Genomic DNA, 19,016 nt, shown 5'->3' with positions numbered 1-19,016 from the left:
AGGGAGGTAATTGCAAGAGTTTTGGAAAGAGGGGCAAGTATGAAGTCTGTTGGGGATGAGAGAGCTTGGGAAGTGAGTCAGTTGTTGTTCGCTTATGATACAGCGCTGGTGGCTGATTCATGTGAGAAACTGCAGAAGCTGGTGACTGAGTTTGGTAAAGTGTGTGGAAGAAGAAAGTTAAGAGTAAATGTGAATAAGAGCAAGGTTATTAGGTACAGTAGGGTTGAGGGTCAAGTCAATTGGGAGGTGAGTTTGAATGGAGAAAAACTGGAGGAAGTGAAGTGTTTTAGATATCTAGGAGTGGATCTGGCAGCGGATGGAACCATGGAAGCGGAAGTGGATCATAGGGTGGTGGAGGGGGCGAAAATTCTGGGGGCCTTGAAGAATGTGTGGAAGTCGAGAACATTATCTCGGAAAGCAAAAATGGGTATGTTTGAAGGAATAGTGGTTCCAACAATGTTGAATGGTTGCGAGTCGTGGGCTATGGATAGAGTTGTGCGCAGGAGGGTGGATGTGCTGGAAATGAGGTGTTTGAGGACAATGTGTGGTGTGAGGTGGTTTGATCGAGTGAGTAACGTAAGGGTAAGAGAGATGTGCGGAAATAAAAAGAGCGTTGTTGAGAGAGCAGAAGAGGGTGTTTTGAAGTGGTTTGGGCACATGGAGAGAATGAGTGAGGAAAGATTGACCAAGAGGATATATGTGTCGGAGGTGGAGGGAACGAGGAGAAGAGGGAGACCAAATTGGAGGTGGAAAGATGGAGTGAAAAAGATTTTGTGTGATCGGGGCCTGAACATGCAGGAGGGTGAAATGAGGGCAAGGAATAGAGTGAATTGGAGCGATGTGGTATACCGGGGTTGACGTGCTGTCAGTGGATTGAATCAGGGCATGTGAAGCGTCTGGGGTAAACCATGGAAAGCTGTGTAGGTATGTATATTTGCGTGTGTGGACGTGTGTATATACATGTGTATGGGGGGGGGTTGGGCCATTCCTTTCGTCTGTTTCCTTGCGCTACCTCGCAAACGTGGGAGACAGCGACAAAGTATAATAAAAAAAAATATAAAAAATATATATATATATATATATATATATATATATATATATATATATATATATATATATATATATATATGTTTTAGCGGCTAACCTTGAACCCAGATTGGATCAATTTGCGTGCTGTATACTTCCCTTCATTATACCCTCATATTTACAATAGCCTTATCTTCATTAATTTTTTATTGCACTACCAAACTATATTAATTACTTACTACATATTGAGAGAGAGAGAGAGAGAGAGAGAGAGAGAGAGAGAGAGAGAGAGAGAGAGAGAGAGAGAGAGAGAGAGAGAGAGAGAGAGAGAGAGAGAGAGAGAGAGAGAGAGAGAGAGAGAGAGGAGAGGCAATAAGACAGACAGGAAGAGGTCGACTACACGGGCGACGAAGATATGTATCATTTTCTTAAAAACATTTTGATAAAGATATATTTCCCAAAGTTTCCACGAGGAAAGTTGGGTGGCTGGAACATATGCTAAATGTTTTTTTTTTCTTAATATTTTTTAGATTTTGTGGGAAAGTTCAGATACTGTTGTATGTGTGTGTGTCTGTGTGTGTGTGTTTGTGTGTCTGTGTGTGCGTGTGTGTGTGTGTATGTGTGTCTGTCTGTCTGTTTGTGTGTCTGTCTGTGTGTAAATAAATGAATTGATATGTATGTAAACAGAATGGTTTATTGAATTCAAGCATCCTTTCGGCTGAAAATGCATAGTTGAGGAGTTACATTGATCGGGGGATGATAATAGTAACTAGTCAGAAAATCACTAAAGAGCTCAATATCCTGGTGGGGTTTGAGTGCTCTTATGCTTTGGATAAGCACATGACTCAAGTCGATCTACACGGTTCAGGAAGTTTTACTGAGCAAAGTTCATGGTTTATACCTAAGTCATTTCTTGGTGATTCGTTGAACATTATGTGATGTAAAGTTACATATTGGATGAATTGCAGAAATATTTTGCTGACAGAAATTATGTATTCAATGGTAACATTAAGCAATGTAAATGTACTTAAATTGTTGAAATATAGTAACGTTGTGTTGGCATATGTTATGTATTTACTGGTGAACATTAAATGATGAATATTTTCACGTTGGTTGCGTTACAATGATATAACAGTTGACACACACACATAAATATGGGCAAACTAAGCTAGTTGCTTGCTTAGCTGTGTACTGGTTTATTGACTGTCATATATGACATTTACAGTAGTAGGTTTGGTATAAATTCTTGTATCTGCACGAGCCCTGGTTGGTCAGACTATCGCCCTTCTAACCTTCGAGGAAACTGTTACTGAGTCACTGTGGTCAGCTGGGTCACAACTCCAAAGGTTGTAGAACCGTGACCCGCTGTTTACACTGAGACGAACGCAGCTTCAGACGTAGGCGTCTCGATAGACTCTCACAGAAAGAGTTGCCGGTTCACTAGTTTACCGGTAAAGGTATTTGATATGTATAACTATTTCACAGTTAAATTCATCGGAGGCAGTCACTCTTGAGTGAAGATGACTGGTACAATCAGGTGTGATCCAAAGCACTGAGATGAGGAGGGGGCGCGGGTGGAGATAGAGAGTTCAGATCGATATATTGACTTGTAGGCGGCCCGAGAGCGTCTCTGGCGCACTTCCTACCCCATCCAGGGTTCGGTGTGTGTGTGTGTGTTTGCTATTTGTGTTGCCTCGTATCTTAACCTTGTATATATGTATCATGCCTTTAATCCCCTCTATATATGCATACAACACACACCCAGACTAAACCAGGTACCCATTTATTGACCAGCCCAGAACGGACTATGACCAACTGACTTTGGTGTAGGCAGACAGCCAAGTCCAGGATTGTAACCCACGCGGGTCCGACCCCGTTCTGGCCCGTCCTGACTCAAAAGGTTAGTCGCACTAGCCAGTATAGAATGGAAACTCGTGAGTGTGTGTGTGTGTGTGTGTGTGTGTGTGTGTGTGTAATAACCTATTTGCTGTCACCTATTTGTATTATCCGTGGAGGGAGTTTTACACACGTGGATCTCCGTCTCGGAGACTATTACAGAGCTAGTTAAAATCCGTATGCTCTTCCCAATGATCATTTTCTCATTTCGTCCATATCATTCAGTCCCCACCCCGTATACAGGTAAGTGCTCATTAACACTCTTTTTTATGTTATGTTCTCTGGTTGTTATATCTCCACATCTTCCGATGAATTGTCCTCTGTCCAAGTCAATAACCTGCTTTAAAAACTCATAAAATTGGTGACCAAATCACCTCTCACTATTGTGACTTCTAAGGTGGGCAAGTTTAGGGTATGCAGCAATATTATTCTTGTAATAAAAATCCCGTGATTCTGTTTCCTGCCTAAAATAGTTCTCAATTACAGTTTATGAAATTTCTTAACAAACAAAAATGACATTATGAAATAATTTCATTTAGTTTAGAGACGAAGCAAGGATGCCAATTAGTAAACATGTGATTGTCTAAATCACATGTTTACCAAATGGCGTCCTAACTTCGTCTCTTCGATGTATATCATCTGACTTAAGTTTCCCTCTCGTGTCTCCCCTGATGATGTGATTATTACACGAAAGTGCACCTAGGAACTTATCGTGTTTCATTTTCCCCGTGGACTCATAGGGATATCTTGATCGAACGCAAAATTTTGATCTTTTCCAATATATATATATATATATATATATATATATATATATATATATATATATATATATATATATATATATATATATATATATATATATATATATTGAAAATTCTTTTATTTCTTTTATCTAACAGAGAGAGAGGAAAGTCCCATGATAACTGGCTTATTCAGCCACAATTTACAAAATCTTACTATTATCTGGTGATACAGTCGGCATGTTGTTGTGGGAACAGAGTCAAATTCTACCTCACATCAGTTTTCACAAATATCTTCGACTGACGAAGCTTATAAGTATGTAGTTACAAAATCACAAACAACTCTTGTGTAAGGCAATGTGATACGAGAAGCTGCTTAGAAGATGAAGAGAGATACTGAGACGCAGGTATGTGGAGGCGTGTGTAGGTGGCTGAGAAAACCACACTGCCAGGATCTAGCTCAGACTGTGGAGGAAACGCACCTGGAGAGTTGCCAGGAAGATGAGGAGGCGGCTTTTGCGACGAGGCTGATGAGGTGATGGAGGAGACCAGGATGGGAGACCAGCCTGAATATGGAATACACTCTCCAGGGAAAAGGTAAAGTGAGAGACAGGTGGACGTGCTGGGAAGAGTAGGCTATGTAAATGGAGGAGACGCTCTCGGGAGGTGGATGTTGACTTGGGGGAGTCTGAGAAGCTAGAAAAGATGCACAAGTGAAGCCGATGAGAGCTGACAGTGGAGGGCAACAAAACGTGTCCAGCATAGAGACATGACCCAAGACTTTGTGTGGAGGATCTTTTTTGAGAGATGTGTGGGACATCTGGGTGTCACCTGAAGTTTACAGTTAGTTCCTCTCTCTCTCTCTCTCTCTCTCTCTCTCTCTCTCTCTCTCTCTCTCTCTCTCTCTCTCTCTCTCTCTCTCTCTCTCTCTCTCTCTCTCTCTCTCTCTCTCTCTCTCTCTCTCTCTCTCTCTCTCTCTCTCTCTCTCTCTCTCTCTCTCTCTCTCTCCTACTTCTCTGGTACAAATATTTTAAGAGATCTTTTGAAGCATCTCTGAAGAGGGTCATCAGGTGTTCCAGCACACTCACTGTACACAAAGAGCAATATGATATTTTCCGTGGCCGACTGCCTTGAAGAAGGTTAGTTTCCTCATGAGTCAGTTTATATCTCATTTAACGATGTCAGTTCTTTCAAATCTTTGTCCATCTTAGTTTTGTATTGTTCGTGGATACTTCCTTCGACAATAAACATGACTTGAAATCTTGCATTTGGTTCCCAAAATCAATTCCTCTCTGTTATAGTATTCTTTTTCTATGAATGTTATACTATATGACTGTGTTAAAACCTGGAAATTTTCTCTGACGAAATGAGCAGCATTCAAAGAGGCTATTCAGTTTACCACAATTTTCTTCCTTACACATCTCTTGTGATATGACGGTTTACACCAGTTTACGCTTCTGATTCATGATTAAGCACACATTAAAGTTTGAGCACAATATACATAGTCAATATTACAAATATCTTCTACTCAAAGTATCTTATGTTAATGGTTCAAAAGAAGCTCTCCTTTCGATGTATTTTCTGGTATTTTTTCGAGCCTTCCTTCCTTGTATTTTATCTTTCTAAGAGGGGAAACAGAAAAAGTCACGCGGAGAGTTCTCATCCTCCTCGAAGCTCAGATTGGTGTGCCTAAATATGTGTGGATGTAACCAAGATGAGGAAAAAAGGAGAGATAGGTAGTAAGTTGGAGGAAAGGAACCTAGGTGTTTTGGCTCTGAGTGAAACGAAGTGCAAGAGTAAAGGGGAAGAGTGGTTTGGGAATGTCTTGGGAGTAAGGCCAGGGGTTGGTGAGAAGACAAGAGCAAAGGGGGAAGCAGCACTACTCCTGAAGCAGGAGTTGTGGAAGTATGTGATAGAGTGTAAGAAATTAGAATCTAGATTGATAGGGGTAAGGCTGAAAGTGGATGAAGAGAGATGGCGGATTATTGGTGCCTATGCACCTGGGCATGAGAAGAAAGATCATGAGAGGCAAGTGTTTTGTGAGGACCTGAATGAGTGTGTTAGCAGCTTTGATGCACGAGACCGGGTTATAATGATGTGTGATTTGAATGAAAAGGTGAGTAATGTGTCAGTTGAGGGTATAATTGGTGTACATGGTGTGCTCAGTGTTGTAAATTGAGATGATGAAGAACTTGTAGATTTGTGTGCTGAAAAAGAACTTTTGATCGGGAATACCTCGTTTGAAAAGAAATATACACACAAGAATAACTATATAAGCAGGAGAAATGGTCGGGAGAGCGTTATTGGATTTCGTGTTAATTGATAGGCGAGTACAAGAGAGACTTTTGAATGATAATGTGCTGAGAGGAGCAACTGGAGAGATGTCTAATCATTATCTTGTGGAGGCGAAGGTGAAGATATATAGAAGTTTTCAGAAAAAAAGAGAGAATGTTAAGGTGAAGAGAGTGGTGAGAGTAAGTGAGCTTGGAAAGGAGACTTATGTGAGGAAGTGACAGGAGAGATTTAGTGCAAAATGGAAAAAGGTGAGAGGAAATGACAGGAGAGATTTAGTGCAGAAATGGAAAAAGGTGAGAGGAAATGACGTAAGAGGAGTGGGGGAGTAGTGGGATGTAGTTAGGGAAGCAGTGATGGCTTGCGCAAAAGATGCCTGTGGCATGAGAAAGGTGGGACGTGAGCAGGTTATAAAGGGTAGTGATCGGTGGGATGAAAAAGTAAGATTATTAGTAAAAGAGAAGAAAGAGGCATTTGGACGATTTTTGCAGGGAAATAGTGCAAAAGAGTGGGAGATATATAAAAGTAAGAGGCAAAAGGTCAAGAGAAAGGTGCAAGAGCAGAAAAATAGGGCAAATGAGAGTTTGGGTGAGAGAGTATCATTAAATTTTAGGGGGGAATTAAAAGATGTTTTGGAAGGAGGTAAATAAAGTGCGTAAGACAAGAGAACAAATGAGAACATCGGTGAAGGAGGCAAATGGGGAGGTAATAACAAGTAGTGGTGAAGTGAGAGGGAGATACAGTGAGTATTTTGAAGGTTTATTGAATGTATGTGATGATAGAGTGGCAGATATAGGGTGATTTGGAGGAGATGGTGTGCGAAGTGAGAGGGCTAGGGGGAATGATTTGGCAAACAGAAAAGAGGTAGTGAAAGGTTTGCGGAAGATGAAAGCCGGCAAGGCGGCGAGTTTGGATGGTATTGCTGTGGAATTTATTAAAAAAAAGCGGTGTCTGTGTTGTTGACTGGTTGGTGAAGATATTCAGTGTATGTACGGTTCATGGTGAAATGCCTGAGGATTGCCGGAACGCATGCATAGTGAGATTTTACAAAGGCAAAAGGGATAAAGATGAGTATTGAAATTACAGAGGTATAAGTCTGTTGAGTATTCTTGGGAAATCAAATGGGAGGATATTGATTGCGAGGGTGAAGGCATGTATAAAGCATCAGATTAAGGAAGAGCAGTGTGGTTTCAGAAGTGGAAGAGGATGTGTGGAGCAAGTGTTTGCTTTGAAGAATGTATGTGAGCAATACTTAGATAACAGATGGCTTTGTATGTAGAATTTATGGATCTGGAGAAGGCATATGATAGAGTTGATAGAGGCGCTCTGTGGAAGGTATTAAGAAAATATTGTGTAGGAGGTAAGTTGCTAGAAGCAGTGAAAAGTTTTTACCGAGGATGTAAGGTATGTGTACGCGTGGGAAGAGAGGAAAGTGATCGGTTCCCAGTGAATGTCTGTTTGCGGCAGGGTTGCGTGATGTCTCCATGGTTGTTTAATTTGTTTATGGATGGGGTTGTTAGAGAGGTGAATGCCAGAGTCTTGGAGAAAGGGGCAAGTATGCAGTCGGTGTTGGATGAGAGGGCTTGGGAAGTGAGTCATTTGTTGTTCGCTGATGATGCAGCGCTGGTGGCTGATTCGGGTGAGAACCTGCAGAAGCTAGTGACTGAGTCTGGTAAAGTGTGTGAAAGAAGAAAGCTGAGAGTAAATGTGAATAAGAGCAAGGTTATTAGGCTCAGCAAGGTTAAGGGACAAGTAAATTAGGAGGCAGTTTGAATGGAGAGCGACTGGAGGAAGTGAAGTGTTTTAGATATCTGGGAGTGGATTTGGCAACGGATAGAACCATGGAAGCGGAAGTGAGTCACAGGATGGGGATGGGGGATAAGGTTCTGGGATCGTTGAAGAATGTGTGGAATGCAAGAACGTTATCTCGGAGAGCAAAGGTGGGCATGCTTGAAGGAATCGTGGTTCTAACAATATTTAATGATTGTGAGGCGTGGGCTATAGATAGGGTTGTTCGGAGAAGGATGAATGTGTTGGAAATGACATGTTTAAGGACAATATGCGGTGTGAGGTGGGTTGATCGAGTAAGTAATAATAGGGTAAGAGAGATGTGTGGTTGAGAGAGCGGAGGAGAGTGTATTGAAATGGTTTTGTCACATGTAGAGAATGAGAGAGGCAAGATTGAAAAAGAGGATATATGTGTCAGAGATGGATGGAACGAGGAGAAGCAGGAGACCAAATGTGAGGTGGAAGGATGGAGTGAAAAAGATTTTGAGCGATCGGAGGCTGAACATACAGGAGGGTGAAAGGCTTGCAAGGAATACAGTGAATTGGAACGATTTGGTATACCGGGGTCGATGTGCTGTCAATGGATTACCAAGGCATGTGAAGCGTCGAGGGTAAACCATGGAAAGTTTTGCGGGGCCTGGATGTGGAATGGGAGCTGTGGTTTTGGTGCATTACACATGACAGCTAAAGACTGAGTGTGAACGAATGTGGCATTTGTTGTCTTTTCCTAGCGCTAACTGACGCGCACGCGAGGGTGGGGGGGTGCCATTTCATGTGTGGCTGGGTGGCGGCGGGAATGGATGAAGGCAACATATATGACTATGTACATGTGTATATATGTATATGTTTGTAAATGTATATGTATGTATACGTTGAAATGTATAGGTATGCATATGTGCTTGTGTGGGCATTTATGAATACACATGTATATGTGGGTGGGTTGGCCCATTCTTTCTTCTGTTTCCTTGCGCTACCTCGCTAACGCGGGAGACAGCGACAAAGTATATTCTAAAATAAGATAAGAATAATGCATCGAGTAATCTTAAGGAACTGTAGATTATCCTTGACTAAGTAGACCAACACCTCTTCTCACATGACCTTTCTTCGTTTCTTTTAGTACTGTATGATACGAATGTTTTTTGGCAAGTTTTGACTCAATAACGCCCAGAATATCTTGGTTGATTTATCCTATTCACTCTGTAATCAGCAATTGTCTGTCGCTTGTTTTTATTTGTATAAATGAGTTTCGGTTAAATCCGCCATTTGATTATATTACTGTCAATACTGTTGATTACTGTTAATGTTAATTCTCTAGTATTTACATTAGTCTGTTTTCCTTTCTGCGTTCGGGCGATTTTGAATATGTTCGGATAATCAGAAGAATATATACATACATATATATATATATATATATATATATATATATATATATATATATATATATATATATATATATATATATATATATATTTTTATTTTTTTTATTATACTTTGTCGCTGTCTCCCGCATTTGCGAGGTAGCGCAAGGAAACAGACGAAAGAAATGGCCCAACCCCCCCCCATACACATGTATATACATACGTCCACACACGCAAATATACATACCTACACAGCTTTCCATGGTTTACCCCAGACGCTTCACATGCCCTGCTTCAATCCACTGACAGCACGTCAACCCCGGTATACCACATCGCTCCAATTCACTCTATTCCTTGCCCTCCTTTCACCCTCCTGCATGTTCAGGCCCCGATCACACAAAATCTTTTTCACTCCATCTTTCCACCTCCAATTTGGTCTCCCTCTTCTCCTTGTTCCCTCCACCTCCGACACATATATCCTCTTGGTCAATCTTTCCTCACTCATCCTCTCCATGTGCCCAAACCACTTCAAAACACCCTCTTCTGCTCTCTCAACCACGCTCTTTTTATTTCCACACATCTCTCTTACCCTTACGTTACTCACTCGATCAAACCACCTCACACCACACACTGTCCTCAAACATCTCATTTCCAGCACATCCATCCTCCTGCGCACAACTCTATCCATAGCCCACGCCTCGCAACCATACAACATTGTTGGAACCACCATTCCTTCAAACATACCCATTTTTGCTTTCCGAGATAATGTTCTCGACTTCCACACATTCTTCAAGGCCCCCAGGATTTTCGATATATATATATATATATATATATATATATATATATATATATATATATATATATATATATATATATATATATATATATATATATATATATGTATATATATATATATATATATATATATATATATATATATATATATATATATATATATATATATATATATATATATATATATGTATATATATATATATATATATATATATATATATATATATATATATATATATATATATATATATATATATATATGATTTATTCATCTGTCTATTTATCTAGACAAAACTGAGGTCAAGAATGCGGTGAATGTCGTCTATAGAGATCTATGTCATGTTGCCAAGGAGCACATTATGGAGAGACAGAACATAGGACTGATTTCAAGTATCATAAAACTTCCAGCGCTATCAAATTACACGCAGTATGGACATTTTTAGCAATTGGACAAAGCTGAGATAATTCATGAAAGAATGAATAGCATTTAAAGGAAGATTTAGAGGCGGGCATACAAACAGGAAAGATTATGTGGACAGCAGATGTGATTGTTGTATTAATCCAAATGACAAGCAATGGAGACAGGGCGGAGCCGATGGACAGATTCTCCCAGTCAGGAAGTCACCCACTGTCTGCATGGAAACGTGCACCAGAGGTTACATAAAATTGGTCTTATCCCATTTATGCTCTCTTTTCTCTGAAGAAGGTTATATCGAAACGTTAAAGAAGTAACAATCATATCGGACTTATTGCTTCCAGTACCACCGACAAAATGAATCTAACCCCTCATAATTTGTTGCAATCCTCACTATCCTTTGCATTCTTCATGACTTCGGCAGCATCAGCCGACGTATCCTTCTCTGAATCCAGTCCTTTGACAAGTGACTGACGTACATGAAGAAAAGCAGTGGGCCTAGGACAGCACCCTTTGATAATCCACTGGCGACCCTGACCTATCTCGAGAAGGCTTCTTTGACGCACTCTTTTGTTCCGCTCTACTGTTGTATATTTCTGCACATCGGTTTCCCCATAATCCTGTCAGTCATCTTTTATTTTTCATGTGTGTTTGAGTGTGTATTTATGTGCGTGTATTTGTGCTTGCAGGCGTGTGTGATCCTCCAGGATTAACGCAGAAACCCCTGCATTCAATCTTAAGACCACATTCTGGATGAAAGAAAATGGTAGCTTCATAACAGAGTGAGTGATCCTCGTGAATAGAATCAAAAACACACGTTTTTCATGAGTACAAAACCAAAATCCTCTGCTTTGAAAACTGACCCACCGAAAAATAGGGTTAAAATCTTTTCCTGGATGTGGCGAGGGTTATCCTTCCTGCCCACATGTATAGTCTGTTTCACTAACACGTATTACCGAAGGGACCGACACGAGAACTTTGCCTCCTCCTCTTACTTATATTATTTTTTGCTTTATAAAAGTCAGATTACTGGCTGGATTGTCTAGGCCTGGCAATGCTATCCAAAGCACACTTTTAACCCCTCAGTACCGACCTTTGTCCTTACACACTCTCTCTCTCTCTCTCTCTCTCTCTCTCTCTCTCTCTCTCTCTCTCTCTCTCTCTCTCTCTCTCTCTCTCTCTCTCTCTCTCTCTCTCTCTCTCTCTGTATCAAAGGGCTAATCATGACTACCCAGTGATCCAGCACATTAGTGGACATCATGTGTCATTCCTTTATAACAGGGAGCTCTATGATCTCTGTCTAACCCACATGTGGGCTGCTGGCTTTCAGTACAAAAACAATCTCTCATTCTTTTACATCATACTTGACAACACGTAACTTGAGGCGTTCATCCTAACTCTATATTTTTTTTTGCAGTGAGCGTTACACGCTACCTTTGCTCTTTAACAAAATTTCGTCATAATTATCAGCCGCCAGAGTTCCACTTCTTTAGGAATATGAAAGAGACAAATTGTATATGGATAGAAAATTGTTTACAAGGTATTTTAGTCGAGAACTGGGATTATCTACTCAAGTTTGGTGGCTACACTTAAAGATTCATAAGGAGATGAATGAGGATATTCAGAAAAAGGCAACAAATATGATACCACAATTAAGAGAGGTAAGCCACAAGGGGAGGTTGAAGGCCACCGTCTTCAAGCTCCTACGGCAGTCTGATGATGTGGACAATGCGCAGTTTTTCGAAATATGCAAAATAGAGAACTCAAGAACCATAACAAGAACTAAGCACGAAACGTGTGAGATAAGAATTGAAAGAAAAACACTTAAAATATCAATTTGATTGAGGAATTGAGTACCCTGCGATGAAACTCAAATGTTGATAATGTATAACCGCTTACAAATCTGAATATGAATGATGAGAATTTATGATATATTGTTCCACGACTGCAAAGCTCCATCCAGAACTGGAAAAATGGCCATTCAAAAGTAATCAGTAATTGCAAACAGACACATGTATACATTGATACGTATATCTATATAAACAAAAATCTTAGACAGAAGATTGCATATCAGCATATACGAAACGCCAATACCCGCATTAGAAACAAATGATTTCTTTTGCATCACAACCAAAGGATCAGCATATATATCATCGTAGCCGCTATTGAATCCAACCTCGCCCAGGTATTCAGGTCTACGTAATAGGATTAAATCTGTTCAAGCATTTCTCATATCCTATTCATCCGGGATTACATTTCAAGCAAGGATGATCAAATACAAAAATTTTTCCCAAATTGTTGAGGTCTGAAGAGGCGTTTATAACCTTGGTACTGAAGTCACTACTTAAGACAAAGCATTTTCTACTTAATCTTCCCCATATAGTTTATGAATAACTACTTCATATTTCACATAAACTTTAGCTCTAAAGTATGATCATACAAAGATATAGAATGTATAGAGAAATATATATATATATATATATATATATATATATATATATATATATATATATATATATATATATATATATATATATATATATATATATATATATATATATATGTATATATATATATCTTTCTTTTTCATATTATTCGCTATTTCCCGCGTTAGCGAGGTAGCGATGAGAGCAGAGGACTGGGCCTTTGAGGGAATATCCTCACCAGGCCCCCTTCTCTGTTCCTCCTTTTGGAAAATTAAAAAAAAAAAAGAAAGAAAAAGAGGGGAGGATTTCCAGCCTCCATCTCCCTTCCCTTTTAGTCGCCTTCTACGACACGCAGGGAATACGTGGGAAGTACTCCTTCTCCCCTATCCTCAGGGATTATATATATATATATATATATATATATATATATATATATATATATATATATATATATATATATATATATATATATATATATATATATATATATATATATATATATATATATATATATATATATATATATATTATCCCTGGGGATAGTCGAGAAAGAATACTTCCCACGTATTCCCTGCGTGTCGTAGAAGGCGACTCAAAGGGGAGGGAGCGGGGGGCTGGAAAGCCTCCCCTCTCGTTTTTTTTTAATTTTCCAAAAGAAGGAACAGAGAATTGTGCCAGGTGAGGGTATTCCCTCAAAGGCTTAGTCCTCTGTTCTTAACGCTACCTCGCTAATGCGGGAAATGGCGAATAGTTTGAAAGAAAGAAAAGAAATATATATATATATATATATATATATATATATATATATATATACATATATATATATATATATATATATATATATATATATATATATATATATATATATATATATATATATATATATATATATCTTTTTTTTTTTATTTATTTATTTATTTTGCGTTTGCGAGATAGCGCAAGGAAACAGACGAAAGAAATGGCCCAACCCACCCCCATACACAATGTATACACACACACACGTCCATACACGCAAATATACATACCTATACATCTCAATGTACACATATATATACATACACAGACACATACATATATACCCATGCACACAATTCACACTGTCTGCCCCCATTCACTCCCATCGCCACCTCGTCACACATGGAATACCATCCCCCTCCCCCCTCATGTGTGCGAGGTAGCACTAGGAAAAGACAACAAAGGCCCCATTCGTTCACACTCAGTCTCTAGCAGCCGCGCAATAATGCCCGAAACCACAGCTCCCTTTCCACATCCAGGCCCCAAACAACTTTCCATGGTTTACCCCAGACGCTTCACATGCCCTGATTCAATCCACTGACAGCACGTCAACACCGGTATACCACATCGATCCAATTCACTCTATTCCTTGCCCTCCTTTCAACCTCCTGCATGTTCAGGCCCCGATCACATAAAATCTTTTTCACTTCATCTTTCCACGTCCAATTTGGTCTCCCACTTCTCCTCGTTTCCTCCACCTCCGACACATATATCCTCTTGGTCAATCTTTCTTCACTCATTCTCTCCAAGTGCCCAAACCATTACAAAACACACTCTTCTGCTCTCTCAACCACGCTCTTTTTATTTCCAAACATCTCTCTTACCCTTACATTATTTACTCGATCAAAACACCTCACACCACACATTGTCCTCAAACATCTCATTTCCAGCACATACACCCTCCTATGCACAACTCTATCCATAGCCCACGCCTCGCAACCATACAACATTGTTGGAACCACTATTCCCTCAAACATACCCATTTTTGCTTTCCGAGATAATGGATTTGTATGTCGCTTTTATGGACCTGGAGAAGGCATATGATAAAGTTAATAGAGATGCTCTGTGGAGGGTATTAAGAATATATGGTGTGGGAGGCAAGTTGTTAGAAGCAGTGAAAAGTTTTTATCGAGGATGTAAGGCATGTGTACGTGTAGGAAGAGAGGAAAGTGATTGGTTCTCAGTGAATGTAGGTTTGCGGCAGGGTTGTGTGATGTGTCCATGGTTGTTTAATTTGTTTATGGCTGGGGTTGTTAGGGAGGTGGATCAAAAGTTTTGGAAAGAGGGGCAAGTATGAAGTCTGTTGTGGATGAGAGAGCTTGGGAAGTGAGTCAGTTGTTGTTCGCTGATGATACAGCGCTGGTGGCTGATTAATGTGAGAAACTGCAGAAGCTGGTGACTGAGTTTGGTAATGTGTGTAAAAGAAGAAAGTTAAGAGTAAATGTGAATAAGAGCAAGGTTATTAGATACAGTAGGGTTGAGGGTCAAGTCAACTGGGAGGTTAGTTTGAATGGAGAAAAACTGGAGGAAGTAAAGTGTTTTAGATGTCTGGGAGTGGATCTGGCAGCGGATGGAACCATGGAAGCGGAAGTGAATCATAGGGTGGGGGAGGGGGCGAAAATCCTGGGAGCCTTGAAGAATGAGTGGAAGTCGAGAACATTATCTCGGAAAGCAAAAATCTTATATACATATATATATATATATATATATATATATATATATATATATATATATATATATATATATATATATATATATATATATGTATGTATCTTATTAATTTATTTCGCTTTGTCGCTGTCTCCCGCGTTTGCGAGGTAGCGCAAGGAAACAGACGAAAGAAATGGCCGAACCCACCCCATACACATGTATATACACACACGTCCACACACGCAAATATACATACCTACATATCTCAATGTACACATACATACACACAGACACATACATATATATATATACCCATGCACACAATTCACACTGTCTGCCCCTACTCATTCCCATCGCCACCCCACCACACATGGAATACCATCCCCCTCCCCCCTCATGTGTGCGGGGTAGCGCTAGGAAAAGACAACAAAGGCCTCATTCGTTCACACTTAGTCACATATATCCTCTTGGTCAATCTTTCCTCACTCATTCTCTCCATGTGCCCAAACCATTTCAAAACACCCTCTTCTGGTCTCTCAACCATGCTCTTTTTATTTCCACACATTTCTCTTACCCTTAAATTACTTACTTGATCAAACCACCTTACACCAGACATTGTCCTCAAACATCTCATTTCCAGCACATCCACCCTCCTGCGCACAACTCTATCCATAGTCCACGCCTCGCAACCATACAACATTGTTGGAACCACTATTCCTTCAAACATACCCTTTTTTGCTTTCCGAGATAATGTTCTCGACTTCCACACATTCCTCAAGGCTCCCAGGATTTTCGCCCCCTCCCTCACCCTATGATTCACTTCCGCTTCCATGGTTCCATCCGCTGCCAGATCCACTCCCTGATATCTAAAACACTTTACTTCCTCCAGTTTTCCTCCATTCAAACTTACCTCCCAATTGACTTGACCCTCAGTCCTACTGTACCTAATAACCTTTCTCTTATTTACACTTACTCTTAACTTTCTTCTTTCACACACTGCAGTTTCTCAGATGAATCAGCCACCAGCGCTGTATCATCAGCGAACAACAACTGACTCACTTCCCAAGCTCTCTCATCCACAACAGACTTCATTCTTCCCACTCTTTCCAAAACTCTTGCATCTTTTAAGAGCATTATTCATCACTAAACACCACAACTTGACCACGGCTTGGCTTTCAAGAACATATATATATATATATATATATATATATATATATATATATATATATATATATATATATATATATATATATATATATATATATATATATATATATATATATATATATATATATACATATATATATATAAATATTTTTTTTTCTCTTTTTTTTTTTTGCTTTGTCGCTGTCTCCCGCGTTTGCGAGGTAGCGCAAGGAAACAGACGAAAGAAATGGCCCAAACCACCCCCATACACATGTATATACATACGTCCACACACGCAAATATACATACCTACACAGCTTTCCATGGTTTACCCCAGACGCTTCACATGCCTTGATTCAATCCACTGACAGCACGTCAACCCCGGTATACCACATCGCTCCAATTCACTCTATTCCTTGCCCTCCTTTCACCCTCCTGCATGTTCAGGCCCCTATCACACAAAATCTTTTTCACTCCATCTTTCCACCTCCAATTTGGTCTCCCTCTTCTCCTCGTTCCCTCCACCTCCGACACATATATCCTCTTGGTCAATCTTTCCTCACTCATTCTCTCCATGTGACCAAACCATTTCAAAACACCCTCCTCTGCTCTCTCAACCACGCTCTTTTTATTTCCACACATCTCTCTTACCCTTACGTTACTTACTCGATCAAACCACCTCACACCACATATTGTCCTCAAACATCTCATTTCCAGCACATCCATCCTCCTGCGCACAACTCTATCCATAGTCCACGCCTCGCAACCATACAACATTTTTGGAACCACTATTCCTTCAAACATACCCACTTTTGCTCTAAGAGATAATGTTCTCGACTTCCACACATTCTTCAAGGCTCCCAAAATTTTCGCCCCCTCCCCCACCCTATGATCCACTTCCGCTTCCATGGTTCCATCCGCTGCCAGATCCACTCCCAGATATCTAAAACACTTCACTTCCTCCAGTTTTTCTCCATTCAAACTCACCTCCCAATTGACTTGACCCTCAATCCTACTGTACCTAATAACCTTGCTCTTATTCACATTTACTCTTAACTTTCTTCTTTCACACACTTTACGACACTCAGTCACCAGCTTCTGCAGTTTCTCACAAGAATCAGCCACCAGCGCTGTATCATCAGCGAACAACAACTGACTCACTTCCCAAGCTCTCTCATCCCTAACAGACTTCATACTTGCCCCTCTTTCCAAAACTCTTGCATTAACCTCCCTAACAACCCCGTCCATAAACAAATTAAACAACCATGGAAACATCACACACCCCTGCCGCAAACCTACATTCACTGAGAACCAATCACTTTCCTCTCTTCCTACACGTACACATGCCTTACATCCTCGATAAAAACTTTTCACTGCTGCTAACAACTTGCCTCCCACACCATATATTCTTAATACCTTCCACATATATATATATATATATATATATATATATATATATATATATATATATATATATATATATATATATATATATATGAAGCATCTCTATCAGCTCTATCATATGCCTTCTCCAGATCCATAAATGCTACATACAAATCCATTTGCTTTTCTAAGTATTTCTCACATACATTCTTCAAAGCAAACACCTGATCCACACATCCTCTACCACTTCTGAAACCACACTTCTCTTCCCCAATCTGATGCTCTGTACATGCCTTCACCCTCTCAATCAATACCCTCCCATATAATTTTCCAGGAATACTCAACAAACTTATACCTCTGTAATTTGAGCACTCACTCTTATCCCCTTTGCCTTTGTACAATGGCACTATGCACGCATTCCGCCAATCCTCAGGCACCTCACCATGAGTCATACATACATTAAATAACGTTACCAACTAGTCAACAATACAATACAGAAAGAGACAGGAGGTCAAGAGAAAGATGCAAGAGGTGAAAAAAAGGGCAAATGAGAGTTGGGGTGAGAGAGTATCATTAAATTTTAGGGAGAATAAAAAGATGTTCTGGAAGGAGGTAAATAAAGTGCGTAAGACAAGGGAGCAAATGGGAACTTCAGTGAAGGGCGCAAATGGGGAGGTGATAACAAGTAGTGGTGATGTGAGAAGGAGATGGAATGAGTATTTTGAAGGTTTGTTGAATGTGTTTGATGATAGAGTGGCAGATATAGGGTGTTTTGGTCGAGGTGGTGTGCAAAGAGCGAGTGTTAGGGAAAATGATTTGGTAAACAGAGAAGAGGTAGTAAAAGCTTTGCGGAAGATGAAAGCCGGCAAGGCAGCAGGTTTGGATGGTATTGCAGTAGAATTTATTAAATATATATATATATATATATATATATATATATATATATATATATATATATATAAATATATAATAAATATATAATATATATAAATATATATATATATATTATATAAATATTTATAAAAAAATAAATATATATAAATATAAAATTTTTTGAAAACCAAGCCGTGGTCACGTTGTGGTGTGTAGCGAAAAGAAAATGCTATTAAAAGATCTTTAAAAACAAAATAAAACAATGTTACACATATTAATAACCCATACATTAAGTGGAAAAGTTTTTTTTTGAGTGAAATCTTTTCTAGTAAAAAGACGGTTTAGCGTACTGTGGTCAGAAATCACAAAAATTTAAGGGAAGGGATTTGGGTTCACAAAACCCGGCGGCTCTTTCAAGGTTTTGAGAAAGGGG

Source organism: Panulirus ornatus, chromosome 18 (assembly GCF_036320965.1).
Source record: "Panulirus ornatus isolate Po-2019 chromosome 18, ASM3632096v1, whole genome shotgun sequence".
Lineage (NCBI taxonomy): Eukaryota > Metazoa > Arthropoda > Malacostraca > Decapoda > Palinuridae > Panulirus > Panulirus ornatus.
The sequence above is the reverse complement of the archived record's forward strand: the minus strand, read 5'-3'. Positions refer to the sequence as shown.